This window comes from Xiphophorus couchianus, chromosome 8 (genome assembly GCF_001444195.1).
Source record: "Xiphophorus couchianus chromosome 8, X_couchianus-1.0, whole genome shotgun sequence".
Classification (NCBI taxonomy): Eukaryota; Metazoa; Chordata; class Actinopteri; order Cyprinodontiformes; family Poeciliidae; genus Xiphophorus; species Xiphophorus couchianus.
Genome location: NC_040235.1, coordinates 8,096,192 through 8,112,142, shown reverse-complemented (window position 1 = coordinate 8,112,142; position 15,951 = coordinate 8,096,192).

Here is a 15,951-nt window from a genome sequence, read left to right as displayed (position 1 = left end):
AAAATTAGTTGATAGTACGTGAATTGAGTTGTTCCCATTAAAAATGCAATTAAAATCACATATAAATAAGTTTGTTCGCACAATAAGTCCTTAATAAAGAACATGTTGCACAATCTTCCTCCAACTACTTCCTGTTGTATTATTTGTGGTTTTCACCAGTGGCAACATGAATATTTATGTGCTTAGCTGCATATCAAAGTTAGCTATTAGAAATTTTTCATTTTTTCCCATTTGAGAGGTTGATTTATGAGCAGTAAAACAACCTAATGGAGCTTTAACTTCCACATTAACAGTTAGGATAGGCAGAACATGCACAATCTCGTTGCGTTTTATTTTTTAAAAAAAGGAAACAGGACAGAGGAACTCCCAGAAGCCGTGAGAAGATGGCGGGCGCGGCTTGACTTGGTGGATTTTTTGGCTGAGGATGACTTCCTCCTGCCAAAATAGCAAAGCATTTCCAGCTGAGGGCCACTGCAGGAAGGAGTTCACATTTTGATCTCTCTTCCTCCTTCTGTGATGACTTCTCTGAAGTGGGGATTTAAGCGCACAGCACCAAAGACAGAATAAATCTGAAAGGATCCGAAACTTCAGTCTGCACACAGAGGTCACAAGAGATGAAGCAGTCAGAGAGGAGCTAAAAGCAAATAATCACAACTAATCAGGTGTCAAAGAGACAACAGGAAGCATAAATAAATCAAAAATGAGTTTGTGTAATTAAAAAAAATAATCAGATGTGAGAATAGGAGGTAAAACCTACCTCATAGTGTAGCTGCCATCTTAGATTAAAGCAGCAAAATGTGTTCAAACACCTGACAGTGTTTATTGCAGCAACATAATATCCCGTTTCCAGGGGGAATAAATATGATGTAACACAGAATATAATTTCTCTTAACCTCTGGTCTCAATGGGAAAGACGAAAGAACATGCTGGTCAAGTACAGCAGATCTTCATGTGATCAATATCCGGATGTTACTACTGCTGGAAAAGACGAAGAAGAAGACGACAGGAAGTGGTAGGAGGATCATGGCGCCGCATATTTTTTTTAAGGATTTATCATGTGATCAAACTTATTCAGGTGTAATTTTAATTGCTTTTCTTAACCAATGGAAACACCACAATTGCGAAATTGTGTTTAACAACATAAGCAGAATATCGACAAACCTTTTCACACATTTGTACGTGACTTTCACCATAAAGAAAACTCGAAAGCTGCTAGCATGTTAACAAGAGGCAAAAACGCAACAAAACATTTGTGTTTTACTGACCCAGCATTGTCGCGTGAACAGATTCTTAGTCGTTGGCTCCCCAGGGGCGCCGGTAAGTGTGACGGACGACGTAAATGCAAGTCAGAGACAGTGGGTTGTGTTGGTGTGTGCGGGCCCTGAGTCAGACTATTGACCTGTCCAAGGTCCTCCTGCTGAAACAGACTCATGTGACCCTGAACAGGATTTAGTGGGAACACAGAGTGACGGTATCAAAGCAAAGACTCTTGTTAGGAAGAGGTAAAGTTATCAGATGAAAACAAACAACCACCAGTCCTAATAAGAACTCTTGTCCGTTCAGCTCTTACCAACAACAGACACAATCCCTTCAGTTCATTGAAATACTGACTTCCACAAAAATTGCTAATGCAATCAAATCAGATCCAACATTTTTGAACGATGGAGCACAGACCGTAGAGCCAATCTGTCTAGACTTTTCTCTAGAAACTCCACAACTGGAGCTGAAACAACTTCCATCCCTCCGCAGCCTCGGCGTTCACACTTTCAGCCCTGTGAACGTCACCTGGCCGGTCTACCTTGAATGTGAGACCTTGCTGAGTTTCTCAGGAGATGCATAAACACAGAACGCTGTTAGGATAGCAGCTGCGGTGTGATGCCTGCCGAGTCTCACTGCCAGCCCATTATCTGTGTCACCAGACTGCAGCGCCTGCCACTGCAGCAGCAACGGCGATTGTTTGCAAAACAAAGGAAGCAACGATTTTTCTTCAAAGCTGAGGTTTTGTTCAAATGAGAACTCCCATATAGTCCTAAACAGACACTGCCACTTTCTGTAGAGTCCAAAATAAACTTTGGACTTTACAGAATTGATTATTGATCCAGGATAATTTAATTATTGCATCACAGATGACCTTGAAAATGAAACAAGCTTGAGCGAACACACAATAATTAGAGTATTGGTCTTTTGATCATATTATGATGCAGCTGGTCTAGTTTCTGCAGAGCTATTTGTCCCGACATGCACATCTATTACTAAAATCTAGATCTGAGGGCGGATTCTTACAATTACAAAAAAGTAAACTATGTTTTATTATCTTATTATTTTCTTTATGAAAATGTTAGTGAGCAATAAAAAAAATCCCAAATATTCTGATGATATTCTTTGCAGACATGTTGACAAATACTTGTTTACAAGTCCAAGTCAAATCTTAAAGGGGCAAGTTGACTTGTCTTTTAGGGACAAGTCAAATAATGAAATAATGTCAAGTCTTTTCAAGTCGAAGTGAGACATAAACTATTTATAGACCAAGTCATGGAGCCAGTCTTTAAGGAGCAAGTCAAAGTACAGACAAGTGTTTTAAGTGCAAGTTCAAGTCAAGTCTTAAGCCCAAGTCATTAAACTAGTCTTTAAGAGGCAAGTTCAAGTCATGTCTTCTATAAACAAGTCAAAGTAATGACTTCAGGGAATGTAAAAATCCCGTATTAATATGTTTAAGCCAAGTCCAAGTCTTGTTTCAAGACTTTAAGGGACAAGTCAACTCATGTCTTTTAGGGGCAAGTCAAAGTAACGTCTCAGGTCTTTTCAGATACATATTCAATTCACTTACAAACTCTTTAAAGGCCAAGTCCAAGTGATGGAACAAGTCTTTAAGAAGCAAGTCCAAGCCCAGTCAAGTTTTTTTGGAGGAAAGTACAAGTCAAATCTTAAGCCCAAGTCGTTAAACTAGTCTTTAAGAGGCAAGTTCAAGTCATGCCTTTTATGGACAAGTCAAAGTAACATCTTGAATCTTTCCAGGGAATGTACAAGTCACACATAAAGTCTTTAAAGGCCCAGTCCAAGTCATGGAACAAGTCTTTAAGGGACAAAACTAAGTTTTTTGGGAGCAACTTCAAGTCAGATCATTGAGGAGTCAAGTCTCCAAGTCAAGTCTCAAGTCTCTGAGGAGTGAGTTTAAATCAAATCTTTGAGGGACCAGTTCAAGTCTTCATGAGAGGCTGCTATGATCCAATATTCATAATTTATAAGAGACAATAATTATTTACTAAGCTACACTCACCAGCTTACTTCCCCCTGAGATAAAGATTGTTAATGAGACTGGAGTCTGTTTTTGTGGCTCAAGAGCAAAACTCAAGTAATCATCTCTGATTCTTGGCACTTTTAACTGCATCCACCGAAACTCGATTGTTGTTTTGCTGCTTTATTATAGTAATTTGTCTCTGCAAAGAAGAAAATGCTGTTCAGACGACGACAAGAAGACGACAGCAGAGAGTTTTTATTGAGTTTCTGCGGTTGCCGTGTGGTGAATGAAGCCAACCATCACTCCCCTTCATGCTGTTCCCTTTTCTCTGCCAAAGGAGTGGGTTTCGCTAACAGGTGTTGCTGCTCATCAAGCAGACTGGAAATACCTTTTCACGTTGTGTTTTGAAAGGCAGTGAAATAAAAATAGATGTGCAGGGAAAGCAGCCATGCGGTTGGTTCGCCCTACTGATCGGCTTCTAAAAACGGTAGCTGCAAAAATAGGGATTCATTTTTCAGTTTGACGTGTTCTAATGACAACCAACACTTAAAAATGAAAAAGATTTTTTTCTTTTTGTCTTTATGTACTGCGTTAGTTTTTTTATTATTATTTGATTTGTTCAAGACTTTTTCTTTCAAAGCTTTACAGAATAATTTCAGCTCCTGTTTCTGATTTGTCGACAAGTTCAGGTATTAAATTGGATAATCTGGTCTTCAGATTTATTCCCAACCGTAACCTGGACTAAGACCTGTCGCCTAGCAACCGTGACCAAAAAAAAAAAAAAAAAAACTGGCTAAAAGGAAGACTGCTATATTTCTGAGTTTTTTTTTCTTATTTAATCTTTTTTAAAAAATCTGTTTTCTTTGTATTTTACATTTTATTACAATTGACTATTAGGGCCATGGTAAGAAAATTAAAAATGCTAAAATTGCAAGAATAAACTTATATGAGAAAGTTGAAATAATACGAGCATAAAGAAAGAAAATATTGCGACCTTCTTCTCAAAATAAAGACTTTATTTTTTAAATAATATAACTTTATTTTCATATTATTACGTCTATTGGCTTTATTCTTGTATTACTTGGAATTTATTCTTGTGTGACTTCATGACTTTATTGTCACAATAAAAATAATGAAATTGTGAGAATAAAGTCATAAAATTATGAGAGTAAGCTCATTAATTTTAAGTGAAAATATTACAAGAATAGAATCAGAGAATAAAGTCGTATGAGAAAGTTGAAATAATATTATGACTTAAATAACAAATTTATTTAGTTATTTTTGATGTAAAACTTTACTCTCATAATATGACTTTATTCTCATATGAGTTTATTCTAGTTATTTTTTTTTATTTTATGAATGTGGCCCTAATTCTCCACCATATTTTATACATATAAATATTTAGATGCGGATAAGAGCCCTCTCATTAAATCTTTAAATTTTTGAACCACCAAATTTTAATATACTTATGTTTAAACCCAATATTAATCCTTTTCTCCCTCCAGATTTGTCCTCCATTATTACAAAAACAAAAATCTCCAGTTGGACCCACAGTGAATCTTTGAACAGGCTGGACTGTGAAGGAGAAACCAAACTGTCGGATGTTTTGCTTTCAAATTTGAACCTCCTTCATCGCTTTGTTGCGACGTAATCGGCCTTGGAAGGATGCAGGCTCTGGATTTGGGCACAATTTCGTCTTAACTAAGTGCGAAGAGACGACAAATCTTTGTAACTTGGGAGGCGGCGGCCAAACACACAGCTACGCTAACGAGATGTCTACCAAACAGCAAACGAGGAGCAGCCATTTTAAATCTTACCGATTAAGAAATGCACTGTGGGTATTTTTAGTCTTGTTTATAGTACTAATATCTTATTACACTTGAAATAACCAACCAACTTACAAGAATCTGTTCAATATTATATAGCAGCTTGTTTTAAGTAAATAATTCCTTAATATTGTTGAAAAAGTTCTAGTTCCATTGGTAGAATGTTTTGCTGCGCCGTTACCTAGCAACCCCAGCCACGCCCAGCCTGTCACCTAGCAACCCAGTTTTACTTCCATTGGCAGATTATTTCACTTACAACAAGACATTTTTCCCATGTTTTAAGATAAATAATCTGTCAATGCAACTAGAACTTTTACATCAGTATCAAAGAATTACTTACTTAAAACAAGCTCCTGTGTTTTTCTGATACTTCTGAGAAAGTTTTGTCTTATTTCTAATGCACCAAGATGTTTGCACTAGAAGATAAGAAATACTTGGTAAGATTTTGTGTTTTTGCAGTGTGATGTCATTCAAGTTCAGGTGAGTGAAAGGAAACGAGCAAAAACTTTAGACAATATTGTGCTGAATACGAGGCAAAAGCCCTTCGAACTAAAACAAACGTCTGTGGAAACACGTTGTAATAGCAGAAACTGAGCAACATTTTTTACAGCATGCATTCAGTGTTTATTCAGATCTTCCTAAGAATTAAAAACTTTTTGTTACTGGAAAACGTTCTTGAAACTTCTTCCTTGTGTTCAAGGACGGAGCTGGACTCCGTTAGCATTTATTAAATCCTTGCCATTATACAGATTTTCTTTATAGCTGTTTTCCTATGAACAGATTTTCTGAAATTGTGAGCCCAGCTCCCAGCGTCAGACATTTCAAAGCTGTAAAATATTTGCAGCAGATGCTTTTGTTTGCTTTTGCTGTTGTTTTATTCTCTCAAGGTCCCGACACATACAAAGACATTTCTGACTTTCTTACCCCTTTAGCCTGGAAAGGATAATAATTCTGACTTTAATCTAAGAATTCTGACTATTATTAATCAGAAGTCTGACTTTAATCTCAGGATTAGCCCTTAATCTAAGAATTCTGACTTTAATCAAAAAAATTTGGACTGTTTAAACTCTTTAGTCAAAAAATTAGCTTTTTTTAAACTCAGAAGTCTGACTTTAATCTCAGAATTTGTTGTTAAAATAATAATTCTGACTTTAATCTCAGAATTTGGACCTTTTTAAAATCAGAAGTCTGACTTCTGGCGTTAATCTGAGTATTCTGAGTTCTTCTGTAAAATAAATTATTTAGTTTTCAATAGAAATGAAAAGCCAAATGAAAAACCTTCATCGGATCCTTGTAGTTATGTCACAATATTAGATAAAACAACCAGAAATGAAAAGAGAAGAAAAATAAAGTCTTCAGGACCTGAAGAACTCCTGATCTAAGCTAGTTTTAAACACTAAGCAAGTCTGGCTGCTGGGAAGAAAAATATAATAAACTTCTGGGGCAATTTAATATTGTTGCAAAGCACTATATTTTGGCAACATGGTGTGAAGTGTTGCTGGCCAATTTGTTTAAACCTTGAACGCACCAGAATGTCTCAGTTGGAAATGTGACGGCAATAAGATGGTTTCTTTAGGGCAGATTAGCATAAAACCTGTTGAAGGTGATCTAAAGTCCCTGAGCAGCTTATCGTTGATTTGCTGCAAGAATAGAGACGCTTCTTTGGCCGCTCCATACCTGGAGAGAGAGAGAGAGAGAGAGAGAGAGGGGAGAAAAAAGTAATGAAAACAGAAAAAACATTGACAGAAGAAGCTAAATCAGCAGATCTTAAAGTGGGTGACAGCGAGATAAGCCCAGGGCTTCGTTTCCCTGCCATTAGCAGAAGCATGTACTCTCAGTCATGGACTAATGATATGCTGCAGGATCCGTCTCTGCATGAGCTTTCAACAGATGGAGCCAAGCAGGAAAAAAGAAAGAAGAAAAAACAAACTGAAGAGTGTTTTCCATTCTCACCATGAGTTTTACTACATGTATTCTGTCATCCTGGTGCAACATTTTTAACAAAACATTTATTGTACAATAATTTAACAATAAATTGTTACATAGTCAAGTCAAAAAAAACATATTTACAATAGCAGGTTGTTATATTTTAGTTATTCCTGATCAGAAGAAGAAGAAGAAGAGCATTACAAACACCAATCTGTTTATAATGTTTGAATCTCCCTGAGGGAAGCAAACGATCATCTTCCTCTTATTCCCACAAACTATACATGGCCTCATGCAGAGGAAGCATAAGGTTCACAAATTAAAATTAAAATCATGTCTAATAATAGAAAAACGAGAAGGTTTCACAGAAGCACAAGGCCTGATTGTGTTTTCAGCTGATTGAGTTTTAATGCGTCCGTTTGAGCTCTAATGGAAGCAATGATGATGTAAATGTGAGACAAGCAAGTGAAATGTTTTTAAAAAAGAGAGAATATTTTTAAGTCATAATATTTGTAACCTAAGGATAAAGTTGCAACAAAAACATTTTTTTTCTTCTGTAGAAACAGGAGTTAATAATTGTTTTGTTTTTTTATTTGAAAGACTCCGTATCAGTTCAAACTCCTGCAATTTTTTATTCTGCTTTCTTTTCTCAACTGTCCTCCAGAATCACATTTGTTGCACTTCAAAAACAAACTAATTTGAACGTGAAACTAACTTTTATAACTACACTATTTATTTTTGAAATGTTGCCCTTTTTCTACACTATTCTTTCTTTTTTTATTATTTTTTTTAAACTTACTTTGCTGCTGTCGCACAGAAATTTCTAAACTATTTTACAAAACTTTCCCAGATGCATTTTGTTAAATTCTCCTTAAAATGTCTAAATATTAATTTAAATTTACTCCAATTATGTAGAGAAAAACTAATAAAGCAGAGAATTGAGAATAAAACATGTCTTATAAATTACTAAATATATTTAAATTTATATTAGAAACAACTAACTACCAAAATGATAAAAAGGTGTTGTAACTAAATAATGTGCTTTATTTATTTCATATTATTTTTGTTTAATGATAACTTAGACTATTACAAAATTATGTACTTTTAATTTGTGCGATATGGCTAAAAAATAACATTTTGGGCTATTTTTCATATCTAATTTCCAATTTTAATCAAATCTGTACTTCCTCAAAGAAAATACAAGTGATAGAAAATATTTTAAATATTAAAAATGTAGCTAAATAATGTGTTTTGTTTATTTTTATGCTACTTTATTCAATAATTTAGCCGACATGGTGAAAAAATATACTCTGTTGCCTAAATGAATTTTCATATCCTATTTCCAATTTTTATCAAATTTGTCTTTCCTCAAAAGAAATTACAATTACAGGAAATATTTTTAAAAAATTAACATGCTTTGACCTGAATTCAAAGTCAGAATAAATACAAGCTGGAAAATATTTTTATAAAACAAAATGGCGGGAATACTGGTGTGAAGGAATCAGCAACAAATATAATAATTAAAGCATTTCCCCGTTTCACAGTGGAATATTTAAACAGCTCTGCTTTCTGGCATTAAATTAAGAGTCAAGGGATAAATGTAGGCGTAGAGGAAAACACTGAGGAATGAGGTTTATCATAAATGTAGTCGGTGTGAAGATGGCTGGTTTTTTAGCTGCAGGGAAAATATACTGAAGGATTTTCTGGCTAAAGGTTCCAAACAAGCAAAAATAGAAAAAGTATGAAAAAATGAAACTGATGAAGCCAAACTGAAAATATTCAAAGAAAATATTTAGATTACAGAGCAGAAACCTCAGGGAGTGTCTACATTCATTCAGTACGAAGCGTTTTGTTAAAAGGAGAAAACGTTTTTTTAAAAAGCGCATCAACATCGCTGAGCCTCAACGGGCTGCAAGTTTGTGTCTCTGAGCAATAAAATTATTCACAAATCCATAATGCAAATGAAAAGTGTCGCTGTTTTGTATCCTATATCTATAGAATCCCAAAAGTCTGGATCTGACAGAAACGAAAAATATCTGAGTGAACATTTATTAATAAAAGAACACAAAGTCTATGCTGTGCATAAAATGGAGAAAAATGCTGTCGAAAAACAGAAATGTATTGTTCTGTTGCTAACGTAGCAGTTTTTTCTCTCAATGCTGCAACTTTTGAGACATTTTTCTGTTGACTCAACGTCAAAAAAGATACTAGAAACAAATTTAGTTTCTGTTTCCGTCTGTGTCAGCTCCTTTTGTCCCACAAAATGCTTCTGGTAAATAAAGCTGCACTGGAAAACGTACAAAATGCTGGTGTGGAAATCAAATAAAGAGAACCAGAAGGTCTGGATCTTAAGGAGGCTTCACAAATTTGCCTCATAAACCTCCATCATTTCTGCTTGAGCGGACAAAATGCCAAAACAATAGGTTACATTTCTCAAACTTACATCTACAACACCAAATATTAACCTTTATTTCTGTTTTTTCCTTTCCTTTAACGCAACAGAAAAGAACAAGTAGCCATTATAGTAAAGTATATTACTGTAAAAACATTTCAAGTGTGGAAACAAGCATAAACATTAGCATGCTCCATATTTCCCACTAGCCACTTCAAATTCAAGATTTCAACAAGTTATTAAAACATTGCCTATCTTAATTACCTCATATGTCATCATATTATTCAACTTTGGTCATCCTACTCATACACCTTTAAAGTGATAATATGTAGCAAAATCAGAAATGATTGAGGTTGCTGTTTGAGAGTCTAACACCAGATGTCAATTGGAAGAATATGAAGATGCTTTTGAAAGTTTGCAAGTAAAAAAACTCAGAAATTGTGAGATTAATCTCAAAACTTTTCTAGAAAATTTTGAAAATTTTTGAGTTTCAAAAGTTGAAAATTTGCAACAAATAATTAAGAATTTTTTTTATTTTTTATTTTTATCTAAAATGGCCCAAATAAGTTTTTGTGTCTTAATAGTTAACGTTATCTTCTGCTGTATTTAGTGGATTAGAATGAGCTAATCCGCTAATTAGCTCATTCTAATTAGCTAATTAGCGGTGTTTATCAGTGATTTACATTTAGTGGTTTAGTGTTAGCTTCTGATAATATTTTTATGTGGTTAGCAATTTAGCACTATCATAGCTAAACTTCTTGTTTATTGAATTAGTGGCTAATAAAGTGGCTTTTTGGTTAGCTGTGCCCATCACTGGCAGTAGCTAACGTCGATTTTAGTGTCTACATACATTCTCTCTTACAACCATGGCAGCCATTTTGTAATACATTCACCAAACAAAGGAAATGCAAAATCAAGAAAATTATTTCTTTGCTTCAACATTTGTAGGCTATGATTTGATACCAAACAGAACCATCCAATTGGTGATTTTAGTGCAAAAGTTAATTTTCCATGGCAACCAGATAAAAATATGTAAAAAATTGTCATTAAATATGATTTTTATGGGTCGATTAATGATTGATTTGACACTAAAAATGATCATCTGTAATAAATATTGTCAGATTTTGTGCAAAAAGACATTTTCATTTATGACCGTGGCGGCCATGTTGAATTTTTCAATGGCTAACTCTCCACCCCCCCCAACATAGACATTGTAAAGGTTTTTGTATCCACATGCTAAAAAAATGCTGAAAAATTTGTATTACTTGCTGAACTGTTACGGGAAGTCAAATCTAACACTATAGCACAGGTTACCATGACAACAAGCTGGCGCTAACACCATAGCTCAACCATCCACTTTGATTTACAACAAAAAGCTTCACTGACAGTATCCATCTTTGTAAAAGGATAGCATTGAACCTTGAAAGTTTCTTACAGAAAAAGGCCTGGTGTGAGTTTTGACTGAGGTTGGAAATGTGGAACCATTTTACTTTTCTTTTTTTTTATTGGGGAAGGAAACATTTTGAAAAGATTTTGAAAACAAATTAAGTCTTAAACACATCAGAATGAAGGCCAAGTATCAGAAATAAAATTTTGTTTGCCGACTTCTGTTACGTCTTCCTCATCTCTGCAGACGATGAATGTGATTCTGATGTAATTAATTGCTGGAGAAACTTATCAGCAATTAATTATGTGAAAATGTTCTCAAAGTTGCCTTATGAGTTGCCTGGCCTGTCCTGTCTGACGCCTGTAACACTTTATCGTGTCACGGTTAATCTGAACATCACAGAAAGTCTTTTCTTTATATTTAATTTTTATGTTTTTACCCTGTAAAGTGACTTGGTTTTATTTTAATTAAAGACAGAAAAATTACATCCTGCCAGAAAGTGTAGATGAGGTTTTCCTTGACTTTAGTATCATATTACATCAGATTTTTATACGAGTCTTGACCCTCTTAAAAAACACATAAATGCTTAAAATGCTGCTCTAAAGTCAATAAAGATGTTTTTTATTAGAAAGCGATCAAAAGTATGTCATAAATCTCAGCTTTGCAAATATCTTAGAACACATGAAATTACAAGTAACTCATCAGCAGGATATAGGAGCTTGTGTTGAGTAAATAATTCCTTAATATCGATTAAAAAGTTAAAGTTTCAGTGGCAGATCACTTCATTTAAAACAAAAATAAAAATTGTCTTGTTAGAAGTAAATTTAGTTCAATTGGTGGAATATTCCACTGCGCTGTTACCTAGCAACCCCAGCCAAGCCCAGCCTGTCTCCTAGCAACCCAGTTCTAGTTCCATTGGCAGATTATTTCCCTTATAACAAGACAATTTCCCCATGTCAAAAGTGAAATTAAACTAGTACTTTTTTATCAATATAAAGGAGTTATTCACATAAAACCAGCTCCTCTATCTTGCTGATAAGTTACTTGTATGTTAGTTTTGCCTTATTTCTAGTGCAATAAGATATTTTCACTAGAAATGAAATGGTGAGTAAACTGGCTAATCTGTACTGCGTTGCATCAATCTCCAGAGAGGGCCTCGAGTCGACCGGAAAACCTTATCAGAACCGTCAGAGGATGATGTGATCCCTAGAAAATCCCTTTATCACCCGCCTGACGACACATCGGTCATCGCTGCTGGAACCTGCAGGAACTCAGGAAGCAAAGTTTCCCCGCTGTCAGTGACAAAACGTGATAAATCTCCGTCTCCCAACGGTAACCTTTAGTTTGCGGATCCCTCACAAAGAGTAAACGGGTTTATTACAAATAGACGGCACGTAAATGTGGTAAACACAATAATCTGGTGTAAAAGTCAGCCAGGCGTGGAGAGAAAATGCGTATCATTTATCATAGAGTTTTGTCCATCTGAAAGATCTCCATCGACTCCAGGAGGGGCGGCTTAGATGCTCGTTAACTTTCCCTCCTGGACAGCAGTCTTCTCTACATCTGTTCATACAGCTGGATGAACAGAGCAAACATGGAGGACGAACGGACAAAAATCTGAGGCAAATGTCTCCAACAAAACACGACAATCAATTCAAATTGTATTGATGGTAGATTGTAGAAGTGGTCTATAAAATCAGATTTATCAATCAATGATGACCCCAAGGCAAATGACAAGGGCAGGTGATTATTTTGTGGACATTCAGATAACCACATAAGTGGGCTTAGGTGGTTAAATCCACCGTAAACATCAATAGCACCATATTATAATCATATACTTGTCTTTAAAGCCTTACTACTGGGCCCAAAGGCCTTTATAACTTAGCTACATTTGGTAAATTAAATAAAACATTCTTCTCATTACGCTAGTCTTGTGTTTCAGTCACTGACAAAGTGAAATACAGTAAAAAAGAGCAACTAAACATAACAGAATTCACCATTTTAAAGTAAAACTTAGCTTCTTCTGGGAAAATATGCAATAAAATGATGAATAAAATACATATTATCCTTCTTAAGTATAAATAGACCGCAACTTCACAGTCGTATGAACGCACACGCTGATAAAAAAAATTACCTAAACTATCCTATAAACACAATTTATGTCGATTTAAATGCTTTCTGATCAGCATTTTCACATCAGAACAAAACATTGCTCACAAAACAGCCGCGCCCCCTACTGGCGAAACCTTAAAACTACAATACAGCCCTCAGATTAATCGGTTAATAAAAACGATTAATGGGGAAAACCATAAATAGCTGGAAATATACTGTGCATTAATAAAACTAACTAAAACATACTGAAAATATAGATATAATATCCTTTGATTTTTGTGTTTATGAATATATTTAATAGCCTTTCAAACAGATGTGAAATTACGGCACTCCATAGACCTGCGGGGGTGACAACAAACGGTGACAACAAAAGTTGGAATAAAACAGCAGTCAGTTGTTTTTTCAACAATAATTGAAAACATTTTTTTAAAATGTTATATTCTGCTGACTATTCATTATAACACTTTGCTCTATTCCAATTCTGCGCCTAAAAATTCACCAAAGTATGCCAAAACCTAAAACTACCAATATAAAGAATAACAACAAAATTAAAACTGAACAATACATAACTAACAAAAACTAGCACACACTCTAAAAACTAATTGCAAATAACTGAATTCGACAAACAAAAAGTTCATAATGGAATAAAAACTATAATGAAAAACCCAAAACAATTATCAGCAGATTTCCAAAAGGTGTTTCAATTCACTAAACGTTGGATCGTAAAGAAGTACAAAACAATCCGGTAAAAACCTCAAACAGACAATGAAGGTTTGCCACCAATCAGAGCTAAACTGGTTCTACATCTTATTTAATATTTCATTTCTCTCTCTTGTTTTTCTAGCATCTAGCAAATTGAAATAATTATGGTAAATGTAATTAACTAAAACCAGGAAAGGTTAAGTATGATTTAATGGCAGAAAGTGAAAAAATGTATATCTTTTGATTGTGTGTGTAAACACTTGGTTTCAACTTTATGTCAAGCGAAACAAATATAACCCAATCATGCAATGTAGACACAATCTTATTCAATTAAATACAATGAAGGTAAAAGAAATTATCATATTTCTGACAACTAAACATTTAACCAAGAAATCTGTTTTTAGCAAACCTTTAAAAAATTACTTTCTTCTTACTCATCAACTAAAAAGCTTCAGTCAAATCTTTTTTATAATGAAGTGTCTGGCTGGAAAGTCCAGTTTGTTTGGAAACTCTTAAAAAGCTCTGGTGCGGTTCGAATGCACATGTGAACGGCAAGCGGACCAGAGACCGCTCCAAAATCAGGAAGTGGACTACACCGCAGTGCATTCTGGGTAAATACAACCAAAACAAACGCACAAATCTAATGCTAGCGGTATAAATAGCTTGTGGTTTTTCAACCAACACAAATGAGAAAAATACAATGGCCACTCCATTTTTGTTTACTCTGTAGTTTCCTTCAGTGGTTCTGGGTGCAGCGCCCCCCAAAGGCGAGGAGGGGAACGGCTTCTTCAAAGTGTTTGGTTTGTTTGACACAGTGAAGTGAAAGAATAAAAAAAATGTAACAAATGTTGCAATTTTGGTCCCCAACTGAACCGAGTCTACCGGACTATGAGGTTTGAAAACTCCCTACGTTGGCGAGAAATCACCAACTGTTAACAGAAGTGAAAAACTACAGACAGTTAGCATTAGCAACACTCTTCAGTTCATTCAGTGAGGGATTCCAGAACCATTGTCTCAGCCTTAAAGGACTTGACTATCTTCTGTTGCTGGACTCATTAAATAAAAAAACACCATTCTTCCCATGTCCATATAAGGACATTCTGTTCCAGCCATTTCTTGCCGACCTTCAACTTGAAGCTACTTCCCAGCATTTCGTAATGCAAAGGCAAATCCACCTGCTGTTATCTGCAGCTGAAAGCATTGGACTGCAAAGTGCTTAGTGTGCATTTTTAGTGATTTAGGCGCGGCTTATCTTAGGCTTATAGAGATGTCAGCAGAACCCTGTTTTAATAGCACTCGACTCATAATTCATTACCAATGTGAGCATCGCTGCGGAGGAGACCTGGACAGAGAATTAGAGGGTGCATTCCTGTACTCTACTAATTACTCTGTAAATTCAAACCCATTTCCTCGTAGGAGGAGTAAAAATATCTACAAAAAAATCCATTAAACCCAAAGGGTGTCACTTCTTTTAGAAATGAGATTTAATGTCTTTTTGTTTCATCCCAACAGGAAGAGAACATTTTTCAGTTTCACTTTCTAAAAGAAAAGAAAAATGTGAAAATAATCATCTCCAACTCCCTGAGCCTTGACTTGAAACGGCTCCAGCGTGAATATACTGATGCGCGTTTGCTGCCATGCAGATCTCAGCTTTCAAAAGAAGTTTCCTGCTGTCTGCTTTGTTTCTTTAATGATGTTGCCACGGCTACAAAGCTGGAGCATCCAGCTACCTGTCTGCGATAACTGAGGTGATTAAGCCCCTTTGATCCAGAGCTGCTGCTGCTGCCCTGTCTGGCTAAAAACAAGAAAGTGGGAAAAGACAGAAATCCCTCAGAATTGATCATTTAGCAGCAGACCAGAAGATAAGCTGCACCAAGTGCTGCAGCTTCCATCCAAACGCCCAAAAAAACAACAATAAAAGTTTATAAATGACAAAAAAACAATCACAGCAACAGAGGATCACATTTTTAATACCCAACTCTTAATTTAATTAGACTAAATGTTCTTATTTGGAGCTGACGAAGATCTGAATGAAATAAGTGAAATATGTAGTTCTGTCACAATAAGCAATAAATTAATTACATAATGAATAATTTTGTTTTTCTCTCTTTTTCTACCAAAAAGTGAATATTAAAACTATTCAGTCTGGTGTTTTGGTCTCAACTATCCAGTTTTTAAGGAAGTTTAATTTACAGATTTCATAATTTGTTTTATTTGTTGTTTATGTCGTTTCGTTTATTTATCCTGGAAATTTAAAGTTTATTGATCTTGAGGATCAATAAACTTGATCTTGAAGTTTAAAGCTATTAAACTTTGAGATTAATATCCTTAGCATTATATTAATTGAAAATGGTCTTAAAACAACAAT